At 37.8% G+C, this 9,993-nt stretch overlaps 1 pseudogene; it reads right to left on the minus strand.

Annotated features, from left to right (window-relative positions):
• Positions 1–333: 333 nt before the first annotated feature.
• LOC110924176 lies at positions 334–1,338 on the minus strand (annotated as a pseudogene).
• Between the last annotated feature and the right edge of the window lie 8,655 nt (positions 1,339–9,993).

The raw sequence follows: 9,993 nt of genomic DNA on the forward strand, positions 1-9,993 counted from the left end.
GCGAAAATAATCAAAGGTTATACTAACACACGAGTCGGGTCCAAGTGATTCATCTTGTCTATCTGTTTTTTTTTTATTTTTATTTTTCAGCATTTAGTTAGTTTTATTTTCTTAGTTTAAAAAGATCTTTTTCTAACATTTTGAATTGATTAGACGTCGAGGATAAACCGGTACTAAAAGCTCTTGTGTCCTTGGACGACCTCGGTATCTTACCAACACTATACTACGTCCACGATGGGTGCACTTGCCCATATGTGTGTTTAGTGTTAGTAAATATCGTGTTTTATAAATTTAAAAAATGGCTAAAGTGTAAAAAGGGCTTAAAATATATACCTAAAACATATACACACTCGCACACATCATAACTACTGATATTGTAACATCAATTACCACAAGAAAGGCTTTAAGATGAGTGGTGGTGAACGGTGGGTTCGAATCTCCACTGTCTTTAAGCTCCAACAAAAACTGCAAAAAATCCTTGTTTCCTTCCCCACCCATTTTCCCCCTTTGATCAATCATCGTCTCAAAAATTCCATCCAATCTCTTCGCCAACACCTTCATATTCTTTACAATTCCTTGAAGATCAAACGGAGCCAAAGCCGGATATAAGTTTGACAAGTTTGGCATCATCAAGTATCCTGTCATCTCACCTATCAGTTGCCGGAATTATGCTCCCACTCTTTCCTTATTATCAAAACTCACAGTGCCACCCCACATCATGCCGGTAATTACATTCAACACCGTCAAAAACATCTGCTCCCCAACGTTCACTGGCGACCCGACATTACTGTACAAGTATTTCACGGTGTCCCTGACCTCTTTCCTACGTAGATAGTAAACCGAATCTAAAATTTGGTGGCCAAGCATTTCACGAACACAAATCTTTCTCAACATCCGTAATTGATCACCATATGGAAACGAAACAATGTCGTTTCCACCATATGTTCCCACTTCCCCACCCAGTGGAACGTCTCGGTTCGCGAACGTGACATCATTCAGTTTTAGCACCTCACGTGCCAATGCCGGGGAGGTGATGAGAATACCAAGTTTTTTACCAAACCAAAGCCTCGAAATCGGGTCGTATGTTTTCGCCAACGCGGCAAAGTAGGAGTGGAGTTCGGGATCAAGAGATAGGAGGTTTCCGACTAGTGGAAGAGGTCGTGGGCCTGGTGGCAGTTGCGGGTGGGACTTCTTTGATGTGAACCTCCATGCCAGATAGAATATAGAAATCAGAGAGGTGATTATGATCACGGTGGTTGCGGCCTCTACGTCTTTGTTGCCGCTTCCCCACCACCCCGACCAGCCGTTGGATACGGTGGTGAAGACTCCTTTCGACATCAGTAGGTAAGTACAAACGAGTAAGGTTGAATTTTGATGAAGATAATCAGTGGTTATGATGTTAGTTTTATAGTGAATGTAGAGTCCGAACAAAGAATTTTATCTTCTTAACAAGAAGATGCTCGATTCTACAAAAATACAACTTAGGTAGTTATTCCAGTCTAGGTGCTACTGCTAATTATAGCAACTAGGATTTGTTTTGGTATTTAAAACAGGGTTGCGACACTATTTTCGACATCGGTAGGGCTTGTTTTACCTGTTAGTTTATTGTATAGCAACTAGGATTTGTTTTAGTATTTAAAACAGGGTTGCGACACAATTTTCAACATCAGTATGGCATGTTTTACCTGTTAGTTTATTGTAATTGGTGGTTCTGGTTCGAATTAAGTATTCTAAAAGTCTTAAAAAAATTCATATACGCAATTTCAGTTGATAATTTATAAAGAGAAACACTAATTAGTAAATTCCCTTAATTTTAAGATATGTTGAATTCGTTAGTGTAAATCAAGCAAGCGTGAAAATCTACAAATGAATAGTATTTTTAGACTTCTTTTAGCTAGGTTTAGTTTTATTGATTAATATCTCTTTATCGTAAATAAATTTGAATCAAGCTAATGTAGCCAAGGTTGTTTTGTAAGTGTGTAACTTTAATGTAGTTAAACCTATGTCTTGTAAAATAATTAAACAAACATCGTTGTGTTTGCTCTAGAACACCACAGTTGCAACTCAATCTCAAAAATCATAAAAAGTAATCAAAATCAAATTATAAATACTAGTTTTAAAAGTTAGAGCATCCTAACGGGTGGTCCGTTGGGGTCGTCTGCTCAAGCAAACCAAAGCAAGTGGTCCAAAATCATTGGAGGAGGTGCTCCGGTGGAGCGGACCGGTTTGGTTTGGAAGGAGTGGGACCATCCGCTCACAATAATTTTTTTTTTAAGTGTAAAACGTGGGGTGTGAGGTGAAGGTTTGCAATGGTTTATCGTTGAAGAAAAAGGGTTTGAAGTGGTGGTAATTTAGAATGACGTGGCATGCTAACTAAGCGGTCTGTTGGACGGACTAGGATTAACGGTTGTAGATGCTCTTACAACCGTCAGTTTCAATCAAAATTCAACAATAAATGTAGGGATGTTCACTAAAAACCGAAACCAAATAAAACCTGTAAACTGAACCGTAACTGATAAAACTGATCCAAATAATGAATTTGGTTTTTGGTTTGGTTTTTAACTCAAACCGAATTGTGAATTTGGTTTTGAGTTCGGTTTTTCGTTTCATTATTTTTTATATGGTTTATCCGGTTTATTTGGATAACCGAATAAACCGTTAATTTAATTAATTATTATATAAAAATAAAAATATTTAATAAATCATATAAAACTTATTAACCTAAATGTTAAATCTAAAGCCCAACTCAAAAATAAAGCCCACTCACTTTTAATTTAGTTGCTGACTTGATGTTTCAACAACAAAGATCCCGTTCGACATTATTAGGTAAGTACAAAGAAATAAGATTGAAATTTGATGAAGAAAATTCATTATTATAATGTTTTTTCAATAATGAATATGTAGATTCTAAAGAAAGAATCGTTTTCCCTGTTAACAACAAGATGCTTGATTCACAAAACAAGTGGGGTTTTCCCTCGCTTCCTGAGGGAAACTTAGTCGTTATCGATTCGCTTGTTATGATACCAATACGTGCTACAGAAAAGGAAAAAGAAAACTCCAAAAATAAAGTCAAGATATGCCTTTGACACGTGTTATACTTTAATAGAAAATCATAAAAACGAATACCGGTTTCAGTATACTGATACCTGTACCAATGTTGCACAATCGAATGTGTTTTGGTTTGTCGTTAATCACGATATTGATACAATAGCAACGATCATATAGTTTACGATAGAAAAATCTATTTTACCTCGGGTACAACCTCTTTATATATATATATGGGAGGGTTATCTTGAGAATGCTAAATATTGTGAGAACCGTGAGAGCGGATGAAAAAAATCAATAAAAACCATTTTTTTAATACAAACCTCATTGTAATTAAGATACAACATCAAAAAAAGAATTTACAACATCAAATTAATTCATTTCTCCTTTCAAAATCACTCTTTTTAGATTTTTTACACATGTGTAAATAAAACAGATTTACACATGTGTAATGGCAAACTTACACATGTGTAAATTTTTATTATTTACGAATTCACGTAAATTTAAACGTGTAAATTAAATTTCTAAGTATTCGAATAATAATGATAAGTGTAGAAAAAAATTTGAATTTGAAAGTTCTCGCGGTTTTTTCATTTGTTCTCACGGTTCTCACAAAAAAATTTTTTTGTACTGCACATGTGTAATAGTACAGATGTGTATGTGTACTACACATGTGAATTATTACACATGTGCACTACAATTTTTTTTTTGAAAAAAAAGTTTTTTTGTATACCTAAAATAGCGATTTTTAATAAAAAAAAATTGCAAAAAAAAAAAAAATTGGTGTGTTTTTAGGCTTTTTTAGTTAGTTTTCGAGTTTTCACGTTAAAAGTGGTTTTCATTTGAATCATCCCCATATATATATATATATATATAGAGGAAGGTTAACGTACATTACGGCTTAACGTACATCACGTACGACAGGTAATTACGCACGTTCATTTTAAAATCACGCACGTTTTAACTCAAAAATCCAAAATCACGCATGTTGAAACACAATAATCACGCATATTGAAAACATTAATCACGCATGTTATAGAACAAATAACGCATGTTGTCCTACATGAAGTACGTTAAGCTGTAATGTACGATATATATATATATATATATATATATATATATATTAAACAAAAATATGAACCTTCTATGTTTTTGGGTTGTTTAATTAATAAATTCAAATAACCTCATAATTATAAAAAAAAAACCTTAGAGTAAACTGCCATTTTGGTCCCTGAGGTTTGGGCAGTTTTGCCACTTTAGTCCAAAACTTTAATTTTGGTCCCTGTGGTTTCAGTTTTGTGCCATTTTGGTTAAAAAATAAATTCAACTTAGATTTCTAAAAAAACCTGATTTTTGGTCCTTTTCTGAAGGGTATTTTGGTCATTTTGCCCACCTGCCCAACTACCTACCCCCACCCCCACCCCTTTTCTTTTTCCCCCTTCTGCATCTGAACTATTCCCCTCATACTTGAAATAAACCCCAGCCGACAACCTCACTCCCTTCTCTCTCTCTGCTCACCGGCGCCGATCATCGGCCGATACACCCACACACCCCACCCCGCCTGTATCCTCTCTAAAATACACACACCCAGCCGGCGAAGATGATGGAAACGCCGCACCGATGACAGAACCAGCAGTGGAGGTGTTTGGTTGGGTGCGTTAGCGGCGGTGGTGGTATGTTTCCCACAAGCTTTTCCGGTAAACCCCCACCTCCTCACACATATCCCTTCCCCTGTTTCATTTATTTTTCTGATGATTGAAGATGATGGTGATTTCTGTTGTTGAAGAAGATGATGATTATGTCGATGATGGTGATTTCTATTGTTGAAGGTTGCAGGTTGATGGATTGATTAGATCTGTTGATGGATTGACTTGGTCTCCACAACGGATTCTACTCCGGAGGTTTGTATCTCGATCTCAATTTGCCCTTATTTAGTTATAGGATTGATTAGATCTGTTTTGTTACGGAATTTATATGGTTCTTCATTCGTTTGATGTTTATGTTTATTCAACTGCTGTTGTTGATCTGGTTATCTATGTAATTATAACAACCCTCCGAAAATTTTTGACACCCCTAATATATTTAGAATGCCCTAATATGTCTTAAAATACACCCCTTATACGAAAACGGGCCCTGATAACCTTTATTTTCATTAAAATTGATTAAAAAACCAGATTTAATGGTCTCTCGCGGGGCGCGTAGCCCTTGGCTACCTCCTACGCGGGCCGCGACAGCAAGGAGTCAGGGCGAGCCCCTGAGCCGCCACGTGTTCCAGTCGTGTCATGCCTAGTGGTCGACTCAGCAACCCTAAGGCATACCCAAGGGCGCCTCGCGGGCCGCGTAGACCCTGGCCGAGGCTTACGCGGGGCGCGACAAAACCCAATTGCAGCCCTATAAATTAAGGGCATCGGCTTCAGTCTTCGATCGCTCACACACTTTCTTTCTCTCGAATTTTCTTATACTATAAGCTATTTCCGGGTATAATACCCCCTAAATAACGAAGTTCTGCTCCGTTGTAAGTATCATAACCCCGGTTACGAATTAGATACGCTACCCGATTGATCCAGGGTTCCGTTACGGCTGTCGTGGTTCTGCCCGACGTAGTCATTGGAATGTCGTCTCGGGGAGGGTATTACTAATGTAAATATTAAGGGTTATTATACTAACAAGAGTGCATTTGTGTAATTTATAGATAATCATCAGGAAACCCTTAAAGAAAACCTAAGACAACAAAGTGAGTAATATCCTTTTTGTAAACTGTTTTTACAAAACCTTAAATGTTTTACAAGGCAATTAAGCAGTGATTGAGTCTTTGTAATTCTACAATTACTGCCGGTATGTTGGGGTTTTGTATACAAAATGTGGAATACGTTACCATTGGACAAAGAGTTAGCCAATAGGTAATATGACCCACCTGTCAGGATTGACAGTAATGAATGAGTAATTGGATAGATGTGAACATTATAATCGCTCTCAATACTGTTTAAAGATAAAACTCTTCTTGATTAGACTGGGATTCACTCACCAGTATTTCCCACTGACAAAATGTTTTTGACGCGTTTCAGGTAACAAAATGTGAAAGCCAACTAGAAGCCAGCTGGAGAGCACTGAAGGCTTGGAAAAGTGGCTATAAAAGTTACCTAAATAAAAGAAGATGTTTTATTCAATAAAATAGGGATTTTCCCAGTAAAAATGTTTGTAATGAAAACTTGGAATTTATCCCCAATACGTTTAATATTATAAAAGTATGGTATTTACTCTGATAAAATATTTCCTAACTACGGTCCTGATGAAATTTCCGCTGCCAAATTGATAAACACCGATACCACTGACACTAAATCTCGCGGCTGCCCGTTCCTGGGACAGATAGGGGGTGGGGGTTGCGACAGAAGGTGGTATCAGAGTTAAGCCACTGATTCAGCCACAGAAGTGTTCTGCTGACACCAAAATTTATCTAAAGTGTTAGGAAATTTTCTACGGAACTACGTGCATATTTGTATTTTATTGTTGTGTGTTATTTGACTATTTCTTAGTTTACAGTATGAGCGACCAAGGACCTTCCGACGCTTATCGTCAGTTGTCCAGCTCTCCTAGGAGCGAAGGCACCTCTTCACAGCCTGCCCTCTTAGGGTTTTCAGCTGATAATGAAGACGGGATATTCGTGTTTAAGGCTCAGTCTGAAGAGCTATTCCCTCCTAAAAAGAGAGGATGGTTCAGTAGGGGAGCACATGAACGTAGGAAACAAATGAAAAAGTTACAACAGCAGCGAGCCATAGCAGCTGCTAAAAGAGAGACAGATGCCCACGCCCAGGATATGCTTAATAGGGGTTTAGCAAACTTTCATATTCTAGCAACCACAGCTGCCGACCCTAATCTGGAACAACTGACAGCACCCCAACCATTACCACTATTTCCCAATCAGCCAGTGGAAATTGAAAACAATCCAGAAAATCAAGTCGAAATGCATGATTTCAACCCAGAGGAGATACCTAGGGTATTAGCACCTAATCCCATAGACCCAGACTACGATCCGTGGCTAGATGAGCTTAGGGACTACCAGCAACGCTACCCAATCCCAGAAGACGAACCCATGCCGAATCTAGCAGCCTACCTAGGTTTGAACCCTCTAGATCCCTTCTATGATAACGATGAATACATCAAGGAAATTTTAGAGAATCCATACCCGTACCAGGAACCCATGCCCCAGTACCCAAACCCAGTCCCAGCACCTGCACCCCCAATGAGTGTAGAAAATGTGCAAGAGCTCCGAACTTTCGGAGAGGAAATTTTAGAAAGTAGCGAGAGAATGAGGCAGGTAGGAGAACAACTCGTCTGGAAGTATGATGAGCGTAATATGGATTTCTAGATAAATCCATATAAGTGAATGTGACAACCCTCATAATTACATGTATCCGTACGATTAATTAATATTATATTGTGCTTATTGATTGTACAGAAAATTGACTAAATGGTCCTGAATGTTTTCTTAAGTGTTAGGAATTAAAAGTGTTACAAAAGATACATAAAAGACACTAAACGGAACAACTTAGCACTTTAACGAACTTGTAACTAACCGAACAACCGGACATTACCCGGGACACCAAAATTTTGTCAGAAACATTGGTTTATTATTTCTGAACTAGTCATGGTTTCCGAATACCCCAACACACTAGAAAATATGACATACACTTAATGCATTAGATATTACACTTAACCTCCTAAATAATTACCTACTTAAGATCAAAACTTACAATTAACCCCCCCCCCCCCCCCTCTGTATTTTCGGCTCCAAGGAGGGACCCACCCTCATCATCACCAAATCCCATGGAATATTAACTCTTATTTTGATTGGGCCTCTTTATTTGTTTCACTTGCAAAGATATTAGTGTAATGATTATAAGTAGGGTGGTTACAAGAATCGTCATTTCACTCTCTCTCTACACAATCACTCCATCACCCTCACCATCCTCTCTCTCTCTCTCTCTCTCTATCTCTCTTGGCCCTCCCTAAATCCGCCGCCACCACCACCACCACCTTGTCACCACCATTGCTCCACTTCCAAGCTTGCTCCAAAGGTTATCCTTGAAGGTTGAAGTTTGGAGGTCTTGAAGGAACTTCGTACTTTGTTCTACACCTCATCTTCATCATCATCCTTTATTCATAAGTTCATCCCTAGCCTTTGAGCTAGTTGTAAGTCTTTGATTACACTCTTGGTTACTTGTATGATGATTATTCCAAAGATTGTTGTTTGATGTTTAACACAAGAACACAAAAAGAAAATAAACAAGAATCATGAATATAAGCTTACACAAAGATGAAATCTTGTTGGATTAGGGTTGATTAAAGTATACATGGCATTTGATTGTTTGATTTCTTGATAAACACTTGTTAGGACATTTGTTGGTACATTTTAGTAACATTTAAGCTATAAAAAGCATGCTGATTAGCATTTTCAGCCAACTTCAACTGGCTGTAAACGGATCATTATAAATCGAAAAACTGATTTTCTGAAGCCTAAATTATGTTAGTTCGAAAGACGGTTCTAATGGCACTGGTATCATAATTTTTGGACTTCGTTTGCTATTTTTAAAGGCCCATTTTGTACAACAGCAAAAGCTGCGTTTTTACTACAGAAAATGTGTGTTTTATTTTTCGTCATAAGTTGAAATCTTTGTAGAATTAGCTCATGAAATTTGTACTGTAGATGTCCTTGTAATTCTCCCATTGGAATTTTGTCAATCGGACTTACGATGAATTTTAAATGAATTTTTCCGTGGACTGCAGTCAGAAAGTGACGAATCTGATTTCAGTCCGGTAAATGATTTTTTATAAAATATTGGCAATGAATTGGATCCCGAGATTTTTACGCAATAATATTTGGATCGTTTAAGATCTTTGTAAAAAGTTGGGAATTTTTAGAGTAGGTTAACTATTTTATTAAAATGCCTGAAAACAGCCTAGTTTTGGATATTAAAGCTGAAATGACATAAGTAGTAAATTGCATGTCTAAAATTCGGGTACGTTATCTGAGAATGATCTAACATGTTATATGTCAATGAAAGTGTTATGTGCAATATCGTATGCTTGCTCTTGAGTAGCTATAAATGAAACGTTTATATGGGTATGAACTATTAAAGCGAGTGCATGTTATGTAGTAGATACGTGTAGGAACTTTGCGCTCTATTTGAAACCATTAAATGACTAACTGGTAATCATATTAGGACGTGATTGACCAACCTTGACTGTTAGCTATTTTTGAAAGTCAAACCGAGTAACCGAGGTGAGTTCACACTTTCTACAAGGCATGGGATTTCCGGTGGTTGGGAATGGGTTAAAGAATTAAAACGGAACCTACATATCCTCTTTGGGTAGGATATGTGCCGCCATCCTCCATGGGTAGGATGCCAATATTAATCCTGTGTACTCTCCTTGGGTAGAATACGTACGTTCGTCCTCCTTGGGTAGGACAACAACCTTAAAACTTACTAGACAAAACTCTATCATGAAGTCTCTCATTTTTTATATCAACTTAATCGTCGGGCCAATGGCGAGCGGGTCATCAGTTAATAGCGCTATTAGGGTTGACAAGCCTCACACCATGCCGTTCGGACGGGCGTGTACTAATGGATCTGGGCAAACTGTCAATGATGATAGACATTGAGGTAGGGCACAACAATTGTTCGTCAGTTGTCGATATGGTAAACGGTCTAGTGGTTCACATGGGGAAGCCCCCACTAATTACGGATATGGTTTGGGGAAAACAAAGATACTGGTTAACACGTGGTTTACGAAACAACTACGGTTTTCAAAAAAAAAACTTGCAAAACTAAGCAACCAACTGTGAACTCGCTCAACTTTATTGTTGACTCGTTATTACATGCCTTGCAGGTCGTTAGGTATCTAGATGGAGCTTACACGAGAAGGAGGTCGTTGTGGAATACGGACTGT

The sequence above is a fragment of the Helianthus annuus genome, chromosome 17 (assembly GCF_002127325.2).
Source record: "Helianthus annuus cultivar XRQ/B chromosome 17, HanXRQr2.0-SUNRISE, whole genome shotgun sequence".
Lineage (NCBI taxonomy): Eukaryota > Viridiplantae > Streptophyta > Magnoliopsida > Asterales > Asteraceae > Helianthus > Helianthus annuus.